Below are 21,949 nucleotides of genomic sequence, written 5' to 3'. Positions count from 1 at the left end.
AACAGAGCCCTACCTTCCAACCATCAACATCATTGGACCCATTAGAGAAGCCTGGACACCACCTGAATACCATTAAGTAATCCAACGAATGTTACATGGAACAGGAGAAAACCAACCCACCCCTGCCTGAATTCCTAATTAATAAAATGATGTGATATAATGCTTATTTTGGTTTTTTCTTTTTCATGCTGTATGATCTTTAATTAAGCATAAAGACTTCCAATCACATCACCTAAGAGCCATTTTACTCACTCTTCTGTTGGGCCACCAGTCTCTTGTCTCTCTCTTCAGTAACAGTGAGATGGTTACCCTTTCCACCAGGAAGAGAAATCTATGGTTTGTTGCTTTTGCCAGTAACAAAAATGTTGAAGAGTTGGGTGGCAACTCACATGGCATCTTTCATGTGAATTAGGTCAAAAGAACAGGGCGTCTCTCTCTGCTGATGATCACACCGATTCTTCCCAAGTTAACATGTCCACTTATCGTACACAGATTGCCAGTATCAAACTTGATGAAATCAGTAATTTTTCCAGTCTCCAAATCAATCTGAATGGTGTCACTCACCTGGATGAGGGCATCAGGACAGCGGATGGCACAAGAAACATGAGTCACCAGACGAGGGATTCGTTTTGTCCCCACATTGATCCTTCTCACACTGCACAACTTACACTTCTCACATTGATCCTCTCTCACACAACTTATACTTGGCTTCCTCAGGTGTAATCCGATGAACAACAAGCAACCCTTGGTGTCACAGATCAGACAGAAATTCTCCCCAGTCTTGTCAGTGCTGATGACACCCATAAAACCAACAGGGTAGGTTATATCAGTTTGGAACTTGCCATCAATCCTAATAAAACATAGCACATAGATCTTCTTTATTTCATCTCCTGTTAGGGTATACCTAAGTCTATTCTTACGAAAATGATGAGATGGAGACACTCTCTCAGCTTATGGGGAGAGGCAAACACACCAGTCAGTCAGTTTATCTGGCATCCAATGTTTTGGAACAGCTATCCACTTCAGATGCTTCTTGGGACCACAAACCGTAGAGGACCAAGTCCTTCTGCTACATGAGCTACAATGCTTATTTGAAATCAATTACCAGGTTTATGGTAGTTTGCATGCAGTGACAGATAACCAGTACACAGCCTCTGAGAAGAGTACATAATTTCAAAAACAAAACCTCTAACTATAGAAAACTCAATATATTCCAAATTTTAAAAAGCAGTTTAAAAGTATGTATGGGAGCAAAAGCATGCACCTCCTGCCTGTTGGTGAGTCTTCCCAAAACAGATGTCATGTAATAGGTATGCTTCTGAAAGTTGTCTGTAAGCTACATCATTGTAAATCTTTGAGACAAATATCAGTTGAGTAATGACTGCATGTCTATCACTGTGTTAACCAAAAAGGTTGTGATAATGATCATGTAACATATCTGCCCTTGGAATCTTGCTCTCTAGTGCACAACTGACTACTTAATACATTAATTTTAAAATGGATTTAAAGCAAGAGTTAGCAAAACTTTTCTGTAAGGACCAGATAATAAATATTTCAGGTTTTGCAAGCCAATTTTGCCAAAATAGCACAAAAGCAGCTTTAGATAATACATAAATGAATGAGAGCAACTGAGTTCCAATAAAACTTTATTTTGGACACTAAAATTTGGATGTCATATAACTTTCATGTCTCTTAAAATATTATACTTCTTTTTACTTTTTTTCAACTGTTTGGAAATGTAAAAACAATTCTGTACAATAGGCAATAAACTGGAATTGACCCTCAGGCCATAGTTTGCCAACCTCTAGTTCTGATTTGGATCAGATGGACCTAAAGCAAGTGGAACCTGCAAAATAAATAAATAAAAACTGAGTACTATCAACTGGGTTTACTGTTTCGGACTGCTATGGATACAAATAATAATCTATTTCAGATTTCTTCCATGCATAGGGCATGAGTCTGCAAGGCTTTGATGATTTATCAGGGAGGAACTCTGGGGAGTATGAAGGACTCAGAGGAAGGCCAAAGCCAGCCTTGGATGGAAGGAAACACAAAGATGGAGTTGTAGGGCACATGAGCAAAGGCAGCCTAATGTTGTGTGATTGTTAAGCCAAAAGTACTCAAATAGCAGAAGTGGGACTGTAGGGGAAAGGACGGAGTGCCAGTATTCAAGAAAAATCTCCCTGCTTTGTAAACACTGAGTGCCCTTAGGTAAAGCTCCTCTTGGAACACACTTTTTTAAGACACCTGTAGCTAGACAAATTGGAAGCACTGAGGTAAATAAAGAAGAGAATTTAAGAAGACATTCTTGTTGCTGCATGGCTATTTCTGTTTATTTTCATCAGATTGCCACTCACTTTCCCTTAAACTTTGCCATTCTACTTTATGCTCAAATAAGCTCATTTTGGCAAGAGACTTGCTAAAGATTCAATGCTTTGCATACTAAAGTTTTGTTTTTGCTTTCTTTTTATACAAAGGACCTTCAAAAACTAATGAAAAATCCATGCAGTTCTCCAGAGGAAGTCTGCTGGCGACCTCCCCACCACCAGCGTCCCCTCCACCCACTGCTCCCTCACCCCTGCCACAGGACCTAAGAGAGGTACATCCACTGGGAGAAAAAAAAGAAGTGACAGAGACACAAAAAGGTAGAAACCCTTTGTAGTCAACAACAATGTATCTTCTAATGTATATTCTCCCTGCCTCCTTCCCATGTTCTTGGTGGCAAGAAGGCACACCCTCTTTGCCTAGGGTGGCAGATATGACCTATATTTTCATGTTCTGATGCTGTTTGTGGCTTCCTCTTCCCCTTGTGGGGCCCATGATGCCTCAGTTCAAAGCACTGTTTCCAGTAGCTTACACTTTGTGGAAGGCAAGTCCCCAACCACTTCGATCTTCCGGTCCATGCAGACACCCAAACAAGAGGAATTAGGTAAGCACATAAACTGGCCTAAAGCAGGTCTAGGTTGCTTTGGAGAACAAATGGAAAGTTCTGTAACTAGATACAGGCAGCATTTTATGTGATTTAAATAATATCAACTACATGACTAATGACTTGTGGGTTTCTTTTCACTCGGGGGTCATGTGATTCTTCTCTTAGATCCAAATATACCACTTCCACTTTACCTAACTTATAAAACAAAGGTCTCCAACACTCAACTGTATCATTTTCTTAAATGGCTTCTGTATTACCTCCCCCACTCTGCAAATCATGGTCTTGTTCACTTAATGCTTTAGCTCTTAATTGGTAGGATAAAAGTTTTAAAATGTGGCTGAAATTTTGCTCTTATTATTAGTGATGTTTTCTGTGAGAATGAGCCCAATTCTGATCCTACAGAAACATAACCTGTTTAGATAATAGCAGTGCTCATATAATAATACCTTCCCAAACACATCAATAGCACAAATTTGAAAGCTAGAAGGAAGGAAGGAAGGTAGGAAGGGTGGGTGGGCAGGGAAAGGTAAGCAGGCTCAGTTTCAATCAAAGACATATGTGGCTCATGTTTCTATCTCTTTGACCTAGGATTCCTACTCTACAAGCCTTCCTCCCTACCTTTCCTTCTATGTGTGAGCTGGTGAGGGACTTGGTTTTTCCTCCTACTAAGAGAAAAATCCTTAGTACCTTCTTTCTCTAAAAACATTAGAAACAACTCAATGAAGTCAGTGCCATAGGAGGTGAAGCGTTCTCAGTCAGCAAGAATCCGTCAGCCTTCCCAGGTATGACACTGGCTCCCTCTTCACTCTGCCAACCAGCTCACAGTCCCTCTACCAGCATCTGCCAGAATCTGCAACTGTCAAGAACAAGAGCAGGAACCTTTCCTTCCAAGTGATCTAACCAGTCCTGGATGACTAAGCCTTATATCCTGGAATACGTCCATTCTCCCTAATCGCCTTACTCCTTAGGAAGCTGTGGCAGGCAGAATAAAGATCTCTGCAAACTATCCATGTCCATGTCCATGCCTGACTCCCTAGAACCTATGACTATGTTGGGTTACATGGCAAAAAGGAATTTAAGGTTGCAAATGGAATTAAAGTTGTTAATGAGCTGGCCTTAAAAAAGGATCACCCTCCATTATCTGAGTGGGCCCAACATAATCATAAAGGTTCTTAAAAGTGGAAGAACAATATTAGAGAGGAAATCAGAGTAAAAATGCAAAAACAACTCAACCTGCCATTGCTGGCTTTGAAAATGAAGAGAGTCACAAGCCAAGGTACACAGGCAGCCTGTAAAAGCTAGAAGAAGCAAGAAGATGCTGCCCTAGAATGTCCAAAAAGGAACATAGCACTGCTGACACTTTGATTTTAGGTCAGTGAGATCTGCATCAAACTTCCAATGCACAGAGCTGTAAGATTATAGATTCGTGTTGTTTCAAGCCACTAAGTTGTGGTAACTTGTTACAGCAGCAATAGAAAACTAATACAGAAACCACTGGTACAAAGCAAGTCCACTCTAGGGGCAGCCATCCTCCAGTCATCCTAGATTCTCAGGTTGAAGGCCAGGCACACAACTCATCCCACTTGGGCATGGGGTCCCAGTCTTCCCAATGTACCCTCCCTTGAGGTTGACATGGGACCACATCTGCTTATCTACTCTCTCTAGACTTAACTCACTTCTAAAGTTCCCTTCATGATTCTTAGATAGTTATACAAATTGTTGGATTGATCCACCTACAGAACATCCTTGTAGATGTGCAAAATGAGCCCAACCTTTCATTCATTAATTGGAGAAACACTTACTGTTGAGCCAAATGATCCCTAAATTTCCTGTACACTATGGACTCCAAGAGAAGCAAAACACTCAGACAAGCAAAAAGATTATAGTTATTACTTCTGAGAGCAAATGTGCAAGAAAATAACTACTTAAGCAAGTGCCTTTTGCTGTTACTTTTATTTTTCTATCATGTTGGCTTTCTCTAGAAATTTCAAGAACTATAGATCAAAAACCTCTAAGTGGCATGCAGTTCATTGCTTTGCCTTTGTAGGTACTTATTTTAATATAAAAAGCACCTAATCTGGTTGAAAGCTGAATGAGTTGCCCAGAGAACCGGCCCTTTCTTGGTGGCATGGTGCAGTGGTACAGGCCCAGACCCCAAGTTAGACTGCTCAGATTCAGAACAACCCTAGCTCTGTTTCTCACAAGCTGTGGAAGGGGATGAGTTACTTAACTTCCCACTGCCTCTGTTTCCCCATTTGTAAAATGAGCAAAATAATAATACCTACTTGATAGGCTATTCATAAGGCTAACTACATTAATACATACAAGATGCTCAGAGCACTGCCTAGCATAGTGCCACTGACCACTGTCACACTTGGTTTCTCCTTTGGTTCTCTTATCTTCACGGTTTCGGATATCCTGATAACTTGTGGTCTTGCCAAAATCCAGACTTTCCAATACATGGATTTCCAAAAGGAAATACAACAATGATTTATTTATTCTCAATAGCCATCCAAATATGAAATCCATGTTTGGAAAACTTCACAATGCTTCTTTTATGCTGTTAAACTCCCCTTAATTAATGTTCAAAGTAAGTTCCTCCAATGGCTTTAAAGCATATCACTCAAAATTACCTACCCTAAGCTATCTTACAAAATTCCCAAGAGGAGAAATTCCTCAAACTATATAAGGCAGTCCAATAGTGTTTAACAAGCTGGGATGTTTGTTAAAATGTGAATTCTCAGTCCTTTCTTAAGATTTAATAAATTGGTATGGAGGCCCATAAATCTGAATATTAATAAACATATTATATATAGTATGTTATTCTTATGCATACAAAGTTTAAGAAACATTGTCTTAACAAACTTTAATTTAGAATCTACCCTCATTTTATTATGTTAGATAATTCTGCAGGTAAATACAACTATGAAAAAAGGTGAGGCTTAACTGATCTGTATATCATTCTCTTGTAAGATATTTTTTAAATAAATCATCCACCTGCTTTCTCAAGAAAGAAAAACGGAAAGACCTAGCATGCTGAGCAAAGTGTCTCATTAACCGAGAAAAGCATTATTATCTCATAGCTCAGACAGCACTGGATGAATGAATCTTATAATGCAGTCTTAAGGAACACAATTACATGTGGTCTTCACAGTAGACACTCCATTATGAGAATCTAGATTCCAATATTAGAGTTTTTTAAATGTACTCATATGTGATAATAATACTGAAAATACAAGTTGTAGCTGAATACATTCATTATTAACTTTTCTTCGATGTGTGATATAATTAACTGACAATCATCAGCTCTTAAAACAAAAGGAACATTGCCTCAGCATGTTTGTTGTGAAATAAAAAGATTACGTGTCAAAATGTGCTAGGAATAGAAGAGTTGACATCATCTACAGCTTAGTGATGAGCTTTTCTTACATACATCCAAAAAAGGAAAAGAAAAACCATGTTTTGGTAAACAATGCCAATTTTTTAATACTTTTCACTTTTATTGTTTACTGTTTTGTTTTTACTGCGATAATTAATGTTTAACATCAAATATTTAAGGAAAATATTTCTGGGCACATGTTTTCATCTGGCTCACTCTTCACTTTTGCAAGGTATGAACCGTAGCCCACCTGTAGCAGAATCCTTTGTCTTCCTCCTTTCAAAGATGTCCAGGCCATACCTCTAGCCTTTGAGGTTAAGGCCTAGAAAACTGCCTTTTTAACTAATCTTCCCAGGTGATTCCTGAACACATTAAATTTGAGAACCACTTCTTTGAGAAGAAACAATGGAATTTAAACTTAATGATGTATGTTTTCCTTATTTTTCAAGTATTTTTAAAATTATTATAATAGTAAACTCAATAAACAGAAATTCATAAAACTAACATGAGATAGCCCACTTTACAAGAAATCAAGACTAAGATTGTAGTAAGAATCAATAAATACCTGACAAGTAAATGACCAGAATTAACTAATAACATGAGGAAATAAAATTGGGACAATGAGTTATGAATTCTCTGACTTAACCAGTATCAAAAAGATAAATCATTAAGCTCTATCATGTCTATTAAATTTGTATCCAAAGTCCAAGGTAATCTACAATAACCTTTAAACTTATGCATCTCAATAATATTTTCATTTTTTTTCCTTACTTGTTGAGGTAGGGGAGGATTATTATGTATTCACCAAAAACAAAATTAAAATGTTTTTAAATTTTAAAAACATTTTAATTTTTAATTTTAAAATTGAAATTTAAAATCATACCAACAAATTTTTGCAATTTGTTTTTGTTGTTACATCTTTGTTTTGACTTTTTGGATTTTTCTTGATGCAAGTAATATTAGCATCCATCTACTTTCGTTCTTCTTAGAGGGGGCTGTTTGTCTGTGGTCAGGAATTAGTCACTGGCCCCATTACTCAGGAGTCCAGACCACTGATAACGCAGGTAGGACTCCCCTGACTAGCTACTCCTCCACAATACTGGTTTGTCCTAGTCTGTCTGAGAAAAGACACTTGCCTCCACCTAACGCCAACGTAGTGCTATAAGCATGACCACCTCTATCTAGTACCCAAGATGAAATAGACTATCTACCAGGTCACTCAACCATATGGATTATCTCCTTACATAATCACTTTCCTATCTAAAATTATATAGAAATATTTTTAAATTACATAAAATTTATAACATGGAAAAAATTTAAATCATTTTGACATTACTCCATGTGGTTATTATGATCACATATGAATCTCTTTGTAATTATTAATTTCTTTTCTCACTTAACAGTGTCATATTTTTTATATTTATAACTATTTTAATAACTGTATAGTGTTCCTTCAAATGGGCAAACCATAGTTTATCTAAACTATTGTTAGGTATGTATGTCGTTTCCCAAGTCTTACTATCATAAATCATGTTTTGATAAGTATTTGTGGTATTTTCTATATTAAAACAGATTGGAACAAATTCCCAGTTCTGGGATTAATAAAGCAAAAGTATAAGGTTTTTATTAATTTTTTGGAAAAGGTATAACAGTTTAAAGGACCCCAACAAAGGTATTATTAGCTTACTTCTTCACAGTTTCCTTGTCAAAACTGGATGTACTTCTTTGTTTTTGCTAATTAAATAAAAAGCAGTCCCTCTGCTGATACTGTATTCTGAAGTCCTTTGTTGTTTTTCTCCAACTATATTTATGGTAAAGTTCCTTGAAAACTAGGACTAGAAAAGCTGCAAAAATGCAGAATCTCAATAAAAGAACAGATGGCCAAAACTGTTACAACCAGCCAGTGAAGAAGGCTGGGAACATTCCAGAATTATTGCAGAAGGAGAAAGATGCTGACTGAAAACAGAATGAGTTCAGTATCTGGAGTTCTACAGTGGCCAAGTGGCCACATGGCCATAGGGTTGGGAATTGGAAAGAAAAGAAGAGAACTAACTTTTGTTGAGTTAACATATGAACTAACATATGTACCAGCAACCATGTTAGATAATTTGTAAACAACGTATTACTTAATCCAGGCAAAAGTGCCATACACTAGAGTGCTGGGTTAAATAGCATCCCTCAAAAATTTTTGGTCCACCCAGAAGTTCAGAACGTGACCCTGTTTGGAAATAGTGTCTTTGCAGATGTAATTAGTTAAAATTAGGCCCCACTGGATTAAAATAAGCCCAAGTCCAATGACTGAGGTCCCAGCAAAGTCATGTAAAGACAAAGAAACAGACTGACACACACTGGAAAGACCATGTGCCAACAAAGGCAGAGACAGCAGTGATGCCACTCGATGCCTAGGAAACCCAAGGACCGCCAGCAACAACCAGAAGCTATGAAGAAGGATGGAAGGATCTTTCCCTAGACCCTTCAGAGAAAGCATAGTCCCAAATACACCCTGATTTTGGACTTCCGGCTCCCAAAATTGTGAGAAAATAAATTTATTTGGTTTTTAAGGCATCAAGTTTGTGATAATTTGTTATGTCAGCACTAGATATTTTATTCTGGTTTTACAGATGAAAACGAAGTTCAGAGAGATTCAAAGCCCTCTAAATACCTATTAAGTGACAGAACCAGGATTCAAACTAAAGCAGCCTGACTCTAACCTGTATTCTTTCATCTGTATTTTGCTGCTTTACAGGAACCTTTGGTTCTAAGCCTGGTTGTGCAACCAGTTAGCTGTGTGTCCTTAAGAAATTCACGTAATCTCTTTTGGCCTTATTTCACTGTGTGTAAAATTAAGTTACTGGTTTGGTTGATTTCTGAGGTCCTTCTTCCTCTACAGCATTCTGCAAAGGAACTGCCCACCTACGGCTCCAATCCTACTAGTACCTCCAATGAGTGAGGCTCAAGAACATGGAGGAACATTTACCTCTGGCTCCATTAAAGGTATTTCCTACACTCAATCCAGTTCTACAACAGATTTATACATAGAGACCTACAAGAAAGAAAGAAGACCTGAGATCCTTAACACCACGTAGTCATGAACATGTTATTATTAGAGGCCAAGTTGTATCTTATTAAGAAACAGCTTAAGGTAAAAGTCACCATGCTCAGAGTAAAACACTCCATAACCAGCTCTATTTTTTTCATATCCCTGACTTCAGTGACAGGCTTTACCAATACAAAGCCATTTCTGTATTAGACATCATAGCACATTCCCATGTTCTGGCATTATAAACACTTTATATTAGACTTACTTACTACCTGCCTCCAAACTGTAAGTAAAGGCCATCATGAGTGATTTCAAATCCTCTGAGTCACACTATTTAGTGTATCTCTTCCTTTTCAATGAGAAATAAAAATAATAGTAGTAACAACTTTGAATTACAGAGTGTCTATAATTCAATGTCTCAGTGAATGAGACTTACATATCCAGCATCTCATTCAACCCTCAGAACTTGGAACACTACATAACCTCATTTTTTCTAGGGTGGATATGAGGACCAAGAAGTTCAAGGCTATCTATTCATTTAACATACACTTATTAAACTTCTCTTTATACCAGGAAATAGGGATAAAAAGAACCAGGCCATGGACATTAAATAATAACAATTTTGATTAAATGTATACACATGAAAGAAAAGATCTGAAAGGTGTGTCACAAAATGTTCAGAGCTAAAGTATTTAAATAAAGGGTGACTTTTATTTTCTTCTTTGTTCTTCCATCTTTCTACCATGAATATCGATTATATTTATAATCATAACAAATTTTTAAAGAAAGAATCTCTACCTTCAAGGTATTTATAGTGAGGGGAAAGAGACAGTATCAATAGCTTGCTCGGACTAACTGCAGCTCATAAGTGATAAAGCAAATCCTAACCTAGGGCTGCCAGAATTTTAGATCCCATTTTATCTTTCTTACCTATACTACTTCTAATGAAATATTCATTTGCCTGGAGGTTTATTTATATTTATTTTGCTCTATTGAAATTAAGTAATAGAATTCATAGGGCAGTGCCAACAATTCCATCTGAAAGGTGTGCCTTTGTGGCCTCGCCCAAAGTTGCTGGTGGCCTTCCCTCCTGTGCTTCTCCACCTACAGATCTTTGTACCAAAGGAAATGCGGAGGTGGTGCCTGTGAAAATTTTATCTGATATCCTGCCCCCCTAAAGAGGCATTTCAAATGCTATTAAGTGCTTCTAAAATATTCATCACACAAATTATATTTTAGCAGACCTATCACTTAAATCTGAAATACACAACATATTCCTTAATGATAACTATGCCATCCTAAGACTACTTGGTGAAAGGAAAGTTCAAAAGAGCCCCAAACTCTTTCTCCTTATCTAATTTATTCATCTGCAAAAAAGTTTTCAGTGAGAGCTTCTCAAAATATGTCCCACTCAAATACCCACCAAGTCATGGGATTTGAGTTTTGATACATGTCTGCCTATGACTGATTTAATTTCTAGTCCTACAGCAACAGTCTCCTGGAGATAATTAGAATGATTTTGACTTTTTTAACTTTATTAATGTTTTTGTCTCCGTTCTTATAATTAGGTTAGGGATCATGGCCAATATGGCCACATTCCCGATAGTTGTTGTAATACTGAGCACAGAATGAGTAATGAATAAACACTGACAAACAGATTAAAGTTTTTATTACAATTAGGCTTAAGGGATTTTTTAATCTCAAAACCAGTAAAAAAATTATTATTTTCCTACTATAAACTATACAATGATTAACTCTTAATCTTAACTTGTTATTCAACAACAAATTCTCTCAAATTCCCTGTTTTATCTTTCTAATATTTTTCCTGCTCTCCATCTCCTTCCTCTGCTTGATCCAGAATGAAATTCTTAAGAGGTCAGTCGAAAAGCAATAGCAGCATAAACGTGATGCAGAGACCATTTCAGACCAGTTCTATTCTGTCCTAGCAAAACTCTATCTTCCTTTATTCAGTGCAGTTTCTGTATAAAATACTACTTGTCATTGAAAGTCTGTGTCAAATAGTGTCACTCTCCTCAAAAATGAGAAACAATGCTAGAGTCTAACAAAAGCATGTATAATTTCGGACAAGTGTCACAGAGCAAAGTGAGCTCACATCCTAACACCACAGCATGGCTCCCCCTGCACGGTAAGAGCTTTCTTACTGTTTTTCCTTTCTCAATCACAAAAACTGTTCCCAAAGGGAAATGAGATGAGAAACACTGAGAAATGTGGGGAGTGGGGAACAAAACAGGTTAGCAAGAGAGAGACAATCACCTGATTCGTGATTTGATTGAACTCACCACAGAAATATCTCACTATGAAAATTAAACTCACTATGGAAAGATCTGCATTACCCTGCACTGGGCTCGGGTCTAAGCAAATAATGCAGAGACCTGAATTTTGTTGTCGAAGGTCTGAGAAAGATAGGTGAGGATTCAAAATTTAAAGTAAAAGTTGTCCCACACACCTTCTTCAAGGCTCAGCTCCTGAGTCCTTCTGAATTCCCAGCTTGTGTCATAGTGTCTGGCATGCTGGCCATGGCCTCTGCAGGCATCCAGACCACACACTGCTCCCCCATAACCCCTTGTGACTATTGAGGGCAGTGACAACCACGGTCCCTCTGGTGACGAGGATGCCCAGAGCATCATCTCAGCCCTTCATCCCCTTCTCATTCAGGCACCAAGTGTTGCCCATCCATGGGGGTTTACACCACACGGCTCAGGACGCAGGCTTCTGGAGGAACCAACTCATTCTGCAGTCAGAAACCAAAATGACAAAAAAAAAAAGAAAAAGAAAAGAAAGAAGGAAAGAAAAGAAAAGAAAAGAAAAAGAGTAAAGGGAAAGAGAAATATAAGAAAAAAACAGGATACTGAATTTATTCACAAAATGGAGGGGCTCCCCCCGCGACGATCCATGATTAAAGGGTTAAGAGATTTACAAATAGTGAGGAGATTTGGTTTTTTGATCTAAGTATGCCATCAGAGGGGCAGTAGGCCACTGGGAATATCTAGCTGGAACCCATGAAAAAGGTTTTATCTCTTTAAATGAGGGATGTTTTTAGGATTATTGTTTCTATTTGCGAATTAAATTATTTGAAATTTTATGTACCTCAGATGAGGGAGAGAAATCAGAGCCTCCAAGGAAAAAGATTATATGCTACTGGTTAATACCAATGATAAATACAAGCTGAAATCTATTCTGAAGCAGCTGCTTAAATCACCGGCATTTTCAAAGGCAAACAGTACACTGAGTCACACATACATGGTTATAAAACAAGTATTGTCGTTTTTATAGAACAAGCATGCTTAGAAAATTTGACACAAAACAAAATATTGTAGGACAATTCTATTTTCCCAGGGACTTCTATATTTAAATATTACATTTAGCATTTCGTATTTTAAAATGTCCTTCAGTGAACTCAGTCAAAATGATGGTAAAAAGAGATTGAGGGGACAGAGTCTAAAAATTAAAGGTCAGGAACATCCCCACTGGCAGCCACAGCCTTCCCCCACCCATCCCCAGCCTGTTCATTTCATTTGCAGAGTTTCTCTGATTTAGCTCCTATTTCTTTGCCTTATAGAAATCCTTCCCTTTCCCTACAAATCCCTTCCTCCACCTTCCATTCATAAAACCTGCCCCAGACTTGGGACTCTCAACGATGAGGACTGTCTAGGGCACCCTATGTAATATAGAAGACATTTATATGTTGTATGTAATATATTATATTTATATACAATATCATATTTATATATAATTATATATGATATACAATGTCACCCCAATAATGGGTGCTAACTCCCAAAACACCATATTCTGGATTCCACTTAGCTTCCAAATGATGTAAAATAAGCCATCTGATTTATTATATATGAAATGTAAAAATTTTCCATGCTTCGAATTTCTTTAGCAGAAACAATAATAGCTAGCTTTCACTGAGTACTTACGTCATGTCAGGAACGATTCCTATGTATTATCTCATTTAATGCTCACACAACCCCATAAGGGGACATATTGCCTCACACAACCCCATAAGGGGACTCATTGCCTCACTTGCAGTTATTGAGAGGTCCCCCATAGTGAAGTATCTGGTTAGTAACAGCAGAGATGAGTTTCAAACCCAGTCAGTCATCTCCCAGGCCGCTCATCCCATTCACTGCACTATGTAGTCTGATACAGAGCTGGATAACAAACTGCTAATACCACTACAAAGTCTGACCACAGAAGCAAGTACATAGCAAGCAAATCAACTAAGAATAATTGTTCTCTAGGCATTTTAACTATACCCCCTCTTTTTTTTCCCCTATCAGTTGTGAACTATTGGGTTAATATACTACTTCGCAACAGTCCTATTGTTCCTTTTCAAGCCCCAGTCAAAAGTAAATACTACAAACGTGCAGTTCTGGAATACTGGGGTTTTTACAGCTTTAGGAAAAGTCTCATGAGACCATTCAATCACTGTTTTGAGAATAAAATGATTTTCTGCTAGAACTGATACACAGCCAGTAAACCCTACAAGAGATGCAGCACCCCAGTGAGAGTTCAAAGCCATAAATCAGATGCCATCACTTCCGTGTACCAGCAGAGATCAAAGTCCTCCAAGATCTAGCCTCCTCTTCTTTCTGCTCTCCTTCCCTCTACCTTGCCTCTCTCTCCCAGGGTTTCATCAGGTTACTCTTGCACTTCCTCCAGGTTTCTAACTCACTTTCCTGCTCCCTCTCACCTGACCTGAAGTTATATTCCATTGCTCATCTGTTTGCTGGTTTGTTTCTCTCTCATTTTCTCTCCTGCTCCAGGTCTGGGATTTGATCCTGTTCACTATAGTAACCCTAGCACCTAATAAATACCTGTTGACACAAAAATAAATACCTGTTGAATGAACTAATGAGTGAATAAACCAATTGTTCTAGACCAAAAAATGTATAGGATACTTCTTAGCTGATCATCTAGAGATAAAAATCACTTTGCCTCTAATCCCCTTGGGCCTCTATACATCAGATGATCCTCCACATTTCAATTCAATGTGGAAGGGCTGGAGGGCAGAAATTAAACTCTTGCCTGTCACTCACTTCACTCCTTCCCCTTTCTGTTGGTGTCAGCACTTAAAAGAAAGTGGTTTTCTCTGTTCAGAACCACCCAGACGATAATAACTTCAAACTGCTGCCATTTTTCAAAGCAAAACCACTACTTAACTGAAACACTGAAGAGCTACACTCCAGTTACACCACTTACACACACACACACACACACACACGCTTATAAACACAGTGGAAACCTACTAAAAACACCCATTCTGGGTGCTACAGGGTTAAGTAAAAGGAGACACAAGATATACACCACAACTGTATACAGTGTTTCACAACTGGAAAACAAGGAATATCAGCAATTCTCCAACAAATAAAATGAAAATGTCACTGTTGCTAGAGAAGTAATTATTTCCCAGCTACCCATATCTGTCTTCAAATCCAGTCCAACTTCAGAAATCACCACAGATGCAATCAATAGAGCTACTCATGACCAGACTGGCAGGTAAAGGCAACATGGTAGTTTCAGGAATCGACACACCCAAACTCTGAACATGTTACAACAGCCCCAGATAACTGCACATACTAAACCCTGCTTTTATCTTCAAAGAAACTTGTATCAGTCACATAAATTGACCTGGATTATAAATTGTTGGATAGTTGTAAAGATAAAATTTTTAAAGTTTTGATGTCTTAGTATCCAGTTTCCCAGACATTGTGGGCTTTTCCCAGGAAACTTTGTGCCTCTCTGAGTGGTCGCTGGTACTGATTAAATGACTAGCAGCTCACCAAGGTGATGTATCTACCTCCTGGTGGCAACAGGGCTTTGACCCTTTTGCTACTGCTAACCAGTGGCTCCAGCTCTGGCTGCCAAGAAAATGCCAACAGATAAAGGATGAGAGCAAAACCAGGCCACACACAGAGCTTCAAAGATATTTAATCACTGCCTTTTACTTGGATTCTCCTAAAACAAAAGTTTATTGTCCCATTACCCTAAGCAACTCATCTTCCTTTTTGAGACAAAAACCCAAAGGCATTTAGGAAATGACCTGTCAGGTGACATCACCAAAAACTGAAAATACAACAGAAAGAGGAAAACTGAATGTTTACTTGGTATATGTCAGTGATATGACTATCTCAGAGCTCCTCTAAGAAAGGAGTCTATCACAAAGGAGTCATAAAAAAACATAGCTACACATAGTCTCTGATTTGTCCCAGAGTATCCCCTTTCTGGCGAGCATCTCCTGCCAGCTGGGAGAGCTCATTCCACCATCCCTGCTCTTACAAAAGGCACTGCCCAGAGGACCACACACATTGCGTCGCCAAGGAAAGGGGCAGAGAAATGATGCAGGCTTTACCCTTGCCCTTGACCCTTGTAGCTAATCCAAAGGGACATAAAAATCCCTCAGTGGAGACATTTACTACATGGACGAGGCCCTTGATGGAAGTAAGAGCTTTGGTCTCCTGTCCCCACGTGCCCTTCAGGAAGGATCATCATCACATCAGCCAGACAAAGGACAACTATGGCTGACTTTATGTGCTTTCCCCTTCACCTCTCAACCCTTCCTCTGCGGTTACCCATGGCAACCTGAGTTTTCAGAGAATTCCAAAGTGACCATGAGAAGCTGTTTTGTGCTCTTTCAATCTGCTGGAGATACTTAATATAAAGTGTTATAGTGAATTAGGGAGTTGAAAAATAAATTCCTTGGAGTGTATGGTAAACTGACCCAAGCGATTTTCATCATGCATAGTTCTTAGGTTCTTTTTGGTGGACAGTGTTAATTGCTTAAAATGTAGGAAGTACACATTTTAGCTACTCTTTCATAACCTCTTTAACACCTTATAATAATAGCAAGTCTTGGGCCCAATTCATTAGTAAGCAAGAAAAAAACAGTCAATGCAAACTTCTCAGTTAGCTTGAAGTTCTACCTTTCTGCCCTTCTTGGTGTCAAATTATCATCTTCCGTGAAAGGTCTCTGTGAAGTGGACATAACATTCTAAAGGCAGGATTCTGGTATTCTGACATTGGCATTAACCACGCAGAAATCCTCCTCAATAATGAAATGACAAGATTATTTAGAGATTAAGTTGTGAGCACCATCCTTAAGGAATGGGCAATAGAATTCACTATCTCTTAGAATTTGTATAGGCAAAAGTAGAAAGTCTTTTAAAATATTTTAGCTATTCTACATGTCTTGAATACCTTTAATTTTATCTGTGAGCCCATTTCTCGTATCTGTCATGCTAACAAGCCAAAAATTTCACCAAATAAAAAAACATATCTGACACTCACCACACAAACTAACAAAATCTATAGTGTTGATCAAGGTACAACTAGCTGAAGCACCTGTGGTAGCCAACCTGCGAGCGTGGCTTTTCTGATACAATGCTTGCTGTCCACCCTTCAGATGTGAATTCTCCATTAGGGAACCTCACTATTCCAAGAGTCAAAGCTCTAGCCAACTAGAAATAATATCACACTATTCTGTGGTATTTGAATTTGCAATATTTGAACACTGATGCTACAGTGTTTGAAATTAAGTTACCTAAATCATAACTAGATAGGGGAAGAAAGAGTTTAAATAATTAATAACGAACAAGGATTATTTCAAAAGCTAATTCAATTCTCATCCTCATTCAGTTGGCAGACATGAAAGAAGGAAATTTGGAAGCTCAGAGAACTCTGCCAATGGTCCAAAGAGTAGAGCCCTCTAAAACTGTAAACGTAAGGACTTCTTGTTGCTGAGAGGAGAGGTCGGAGTGACAGACTGATTGTGTGTGTGTGTGTGGGTGTGTGTGTGCACACTGTGTGCATGTCCATGGAGGTAAATATTTCCTTTTCATTTTTATTGTGATTTGTTGATTTGTTCCCTGTCTGGGTTGAGTTTAACTTATAATCTCCACTCCACCCTTGAGTGGAAAAGTCCTTCCTTGAAGAGAAAACCTTAAATAAGGTAAAATCTTTGAGGTTAAATACCAAGAGACTAGAGCTTAAAATTTCAGATTTCTATTTAAATCTGCTTATTCTTTGAGTTCCAAAGCCAGAAAAGAGAAATTCAACAGAACTAACAACTGTTCATGAATATACTATTTAAGCTGATACTTAATATTAAGATCATTTAGAAGGCATTGTTTGGAAATGTCTGCAGTACGTAATTTGATTAATATAATTTAGTGTGTGCTTATTATTATCATCAGCGATTTTTACTACAGATGTTTTCGATTGTGAACACATTCTTTGGTCCCTCATAACTGTGGCAAATATAATTTTAGCTTTGAGTTTGAGAAGTTGTCCTGCAAGAAGGAGTTCGTTCTTTGTTGTTCCTGGAGGCAAAATTACTTCAACGGGTAGAGATAACCTAAAAGAATCTTTGTAACCATCAGAGCTGTCCAACAGTGGAATGTAATTTTTTTAAACAAAACTATATTCTGGTCACTACAGATAAGTTGGTCTTGATTCTTTGTCTCTTTTTCCTGTATTTCCAGTTGCTTTATTCTCCTGCATTCCCCTTCTCTTCCTTGCCTACTGACACTCCTCCACCATTTCCGAACACAAATCCATAAACACAGCCCCATATACCCACCTCCACCACCTATCATCCTGGACACATAGGCATCTTGATTTCTTCTGAGGTAAGATTTCAAAAAGGAACTTTTACAAATAAATTGTGTAGCAGAAGAAGAGAGAACAATAAAGAAAAGGAACACAAGAGATTCATTTGTGAAATATAATTGGTCTGTAAACTTAAGAAAGGCATTTTTCCAGCTCCAGCTGGGGCCTCAACACCTCTTAAAGTCTATTTGCTAATACTCCCAAGATCATCTTTCTGACTCTGATCTACTTTGCCTCTGCAAATCTTATTCTTACTTCTATCTTCCAAAGATTCTCTCTCTGAACTGTGAATACCCTACAATTATCTTTTTTTTCTTTTTTTGGTCTCCCTTGAAGATAACTATCACTGGACCCCTGGAGGACCTTATCATGAATATCGCCTGAAGCACATGCACTGGGCACATATTGGCTGTTTTTGCCTTTTAGGAAAATTAGGCTTATTTTGCCTACTGCCCCACACTAGTGCTGTGGAGCCTTGAGGATAAATGCCATCCTGCCTCAAGTCTGCCACCATGTTTTCCTCATTTTGAAGCCCACTCTTCCTTTTGGGATGCCCATTAAGTGCCTTTTTTTCATAAGAGCATACTCCCAAGTCTTAGCTCACTCAAAAAATTGCAAATAATTGACATATCTTGAACCCAGCTAGTTAAGCCCTCCCTGACCCAGGGTGGTAACTGTTAACTTTCTCAGGTTCTCTTTTGGTGACTCAACCCTTGGCAATTCTCAGGGAAGTGGTTTACCAAACTCTTATTTCTACAGTGTTAGAATACCAAAATGCTTAATGGTGTATGAAGAGAAAAACACATCCTTTTCCCCTAAAAGAAAAAGAAAATTTCATTACTTTACTGAAAAATGCCTTCCAACATAACATAATTAAGTAATTTTAAAAAAAAACAAACCAGTCTTTGTCTATCTGAGAGGCTTTAAATGCAGATGGCATAAAAATCAATGCCAAAAATCCAATATGTATGTTCAAGAACAGTAATGTTCTAAGAAACATTTAGAATCTGTGACCCCTGAGCTTGACCAAAAGGGTTGTGGAATAATTGGGAAATCAAATAAAGAGGTCCTTCTTAGGAGATCTGATTTATAAACCTGAACTCCCATGATACACGCTGGAAAGCACCCCTAGGAAAAGGGACACAAAAAGTGAAAATCAGGAACAATAATCAACCTAACAGGACTTTTTCAAATGGAACTAGTTTTTGGAGAGGAAAATTAGAACAATTGTTGCTCTGGGAGAAATTTTTGTCCTCCTTACTGCCAAACGATATAAAGAAAAGAAAGAAAATTCTGAGACTAACTGGATTAAGAAAATTGGAGAACAAACAAAATACAAGACCTGGAAGAAGCTGGTTCAACATATACATCCACCCCAATGACACCTAACCAGTAGTCTGAAGCAGCAAAGCCTTCTCAAATGAATCTTTTATATATATATATATTATATATATATATATATATGTAATATATATATATATATATATATAATATATATATATCATTCACTTCACTTCTCCCTGCCACACATCAGGGTTTTCATAAAAGATACACTTCTGCATACTGAAGTGTGTTTTCTGATTAATACTTTTGATACTACTACGTTTCTTCTACTTTTTGAATTGATTGCTTTGAGATAAAAGTCTCCTTTCTTCTCCCTTCTGACATTTTGTTAATGATATTCATGCTCCAATAAAGTCAAACAATGCTTAATGACCTCTCTTCAGTGACTTTTTCAGTATTTACTGAGGTAGATACAAAGATAAATTTGGCAGTTCCTCATGCAAGTTATTTACACTCTAACATTTACAATAAAGCATCACAAAATAAATTGAAGAAATAAATATATAATAAATGCAAAACACATATACTTTATATAAAAACAATTTAAGTATAAATACAATATATAAATAATTTAAATAATACAATATAAAACAAATAAATATAATAATAAGCATACATGAATACACAAATAAATACATTATATAACAAATTCAATAAATAAAAATATAAAATACACAAAACTAATGCAAAATACAACAAATTCAAGACATAAATACCATATACAATACAATCAAGCAATTCAAGTAATTTACATTCTATCATGTACATTAAAGTACCAAATGTAATACACATTATGAGTGATATAAGAATTAAGTTTTCCATTTCTCTCTTCCCTGACTCTAAATGGAAAACTCAATTAGTATTTCCTTTTTTTTTTTTTTAAGATTTTTATTTATTTATTTATTTGACAGACAGAGATCACAAGTAGTCAAAGAGGCAGGCAGAGAGAGAGGGGGAAGCAGATTCCCCGCTGAGCAGAGAGCCCGACACGGGGCTTGATCCCAGGACCCTGAGATCACGACCCAAGCCGAAGGCAGAGGCCTAACCCACTGAGCGACCCAGGTGCCCCTCAATTAGTATTTCTTTCTTTTTTTTTTTCTTTTTAAAGATTTTATTTATTTATTTGATAGAGAAATCACAAGTAGGCAGAGAGGTAAACAAAGAGAGAGGGGGAAGCAGGCCTCTGCTGAGCAGAGAGCCCAATGTGGGGCTCGATCCCATGACCCTGAGATCTTGACCTGAGCCGAAGGCAGAGGCTTAACCCCTCAATTAGTATTTTTTGATCTTTAGTGCCCTTATCTGTAAAATGAGAAGACAACGCTGATCTGCTTTATCTCTAAGGTTTTGAAACTATAAATATTCTACAGTTCTACAAACATTTGATGTTTGAGGAGGAAGATTAAGAAGATATACACACTGCTGATAGCCTACCCAATATAGAGGCTTCTTTCTTACTAAGAGTCTCATTCTTTGTTATTAGGAGGACCTCAGTTTTATTTGGGACAGCAATATGCATGCAGCAGAGGTAGTCATTTGAGATCTAGACAATGAGATAAACAGAAATTGCTGAGTAGAGCTTTAAGGCAAGTCTTTTAAGGCAGGGAACTTAGCTGGAGCACCTGGGTGGCCTCAGTCATTAAGTGTCTGCTTGGGCTCAGGTCATGATCCCAGGGTTTTGGGACCAGCTCCGTATCAGGGTCCCTGCTCAGTGGGAAGCCTGCTTCTCCCTCTTCCTCTCCCCCTGCTTGTGTTCCCTCTCTCACTGTGTCTCTCTCTGTCAAATAAATAAATAAAATCTTAAAAAAGAAAAAAAAAAAAGACAAGGAACTTAGTTGACATTCTCCTTTAGCCCTTTACACTTTATCCACTTTTATATTCCTTTAATATATATATGAATCTGGAAGTGCAGCAGCCATTTCATGACCATGAGCTGGCAAGCAAGAGGTCAAAATATTACACTTTAGGGAAGAAGAATAGGTAGAAGAGAAGAATAGGTAGAATCCTATGGCATCCCTGGATTACCTTCCTTCATATTTGTGTGGGGGGGTGGGGTGTATGTGTGTGAGAGAGACAGAGAGAGAGACAGAGAGAAGGGAAAAAACCAAATTCCTATTTACCTAAGTTCAAGAATAGCTATGCATCATGAGTTATTTTTTCCTCTATGTCCTATACCTAAATAAATAAGACTTACTCAATACACCTAGCCTTTATTAACTCCTGTCTACGTAGTAGACACTGTTTAGTATTAGAAACAGAAAGGAAAACACATACTCCCTTCCCTTGAGAAGCTCAAAAATAGCTGAAGACATGGATGTTGACATACAAGTATGATATTGTGTCCTTTGCCACGAAAAGTTTGTACACAATGTATGATGGAAATAAAGCTAAGTCCTGTCAAATATGATCTTCAAAAACTTAAATATGCCTCCAGCGGGTGACAATACACCTGCAAAAATACCTTTTGGCATACAACTGAATCTATGCAAATTCTCTAACCCAATTGTGCTAGCTTCAGGCTTGCAAAAGCTTTAGTAGGTTTATTCTTAGTACTGCTCTAAGTACAATGTTTCCATTTTGAAAATATTGTTAAAAGTAGGAAGTAACATTTTCACTTCTGCAA

At 37.7% G+C, this 21,949-nt stretch overlaps 1 pseudogene across 1 annotated transcript; it reads right to left on the bottom strand.

Moving 5' to 3' along the window:
• Positions 1–244: 244 nt before the first annotated feature.
• LOC308343360 (small ribosomal subunit protein eS4-like) lies at positions 245–15,687 on the bottom strand (annotated as a pseudogene). Its single transcript has 3 exons — positions 15,658–15,687; positions 15,162–15,239; positions 245–1,086 (listed from the first exon to the last, which is right to left on the bottom strand). The product of its transcript is annotated as a small ribosomal subunit protein eS4-like (transcript).
• Between the last annotated feature and the right edge of the window lie 6,262 nt (positions 15,688–21,949).

Source organism: Martes martes, assembly GCF_963455335.1.
Source record: "Martes martes genome assembly, chromosome: 5".
NCBI lineage: Eukaryota > Metazoa > Chordata > Mammalia > Carnivora > Mustelidae > Martes > Martes martes.
The sequence above is the reverse complement of the archived record's forward strand: the minus strand, read 5'-3'. Positions and strand labels throughout refer to the sequence as shown.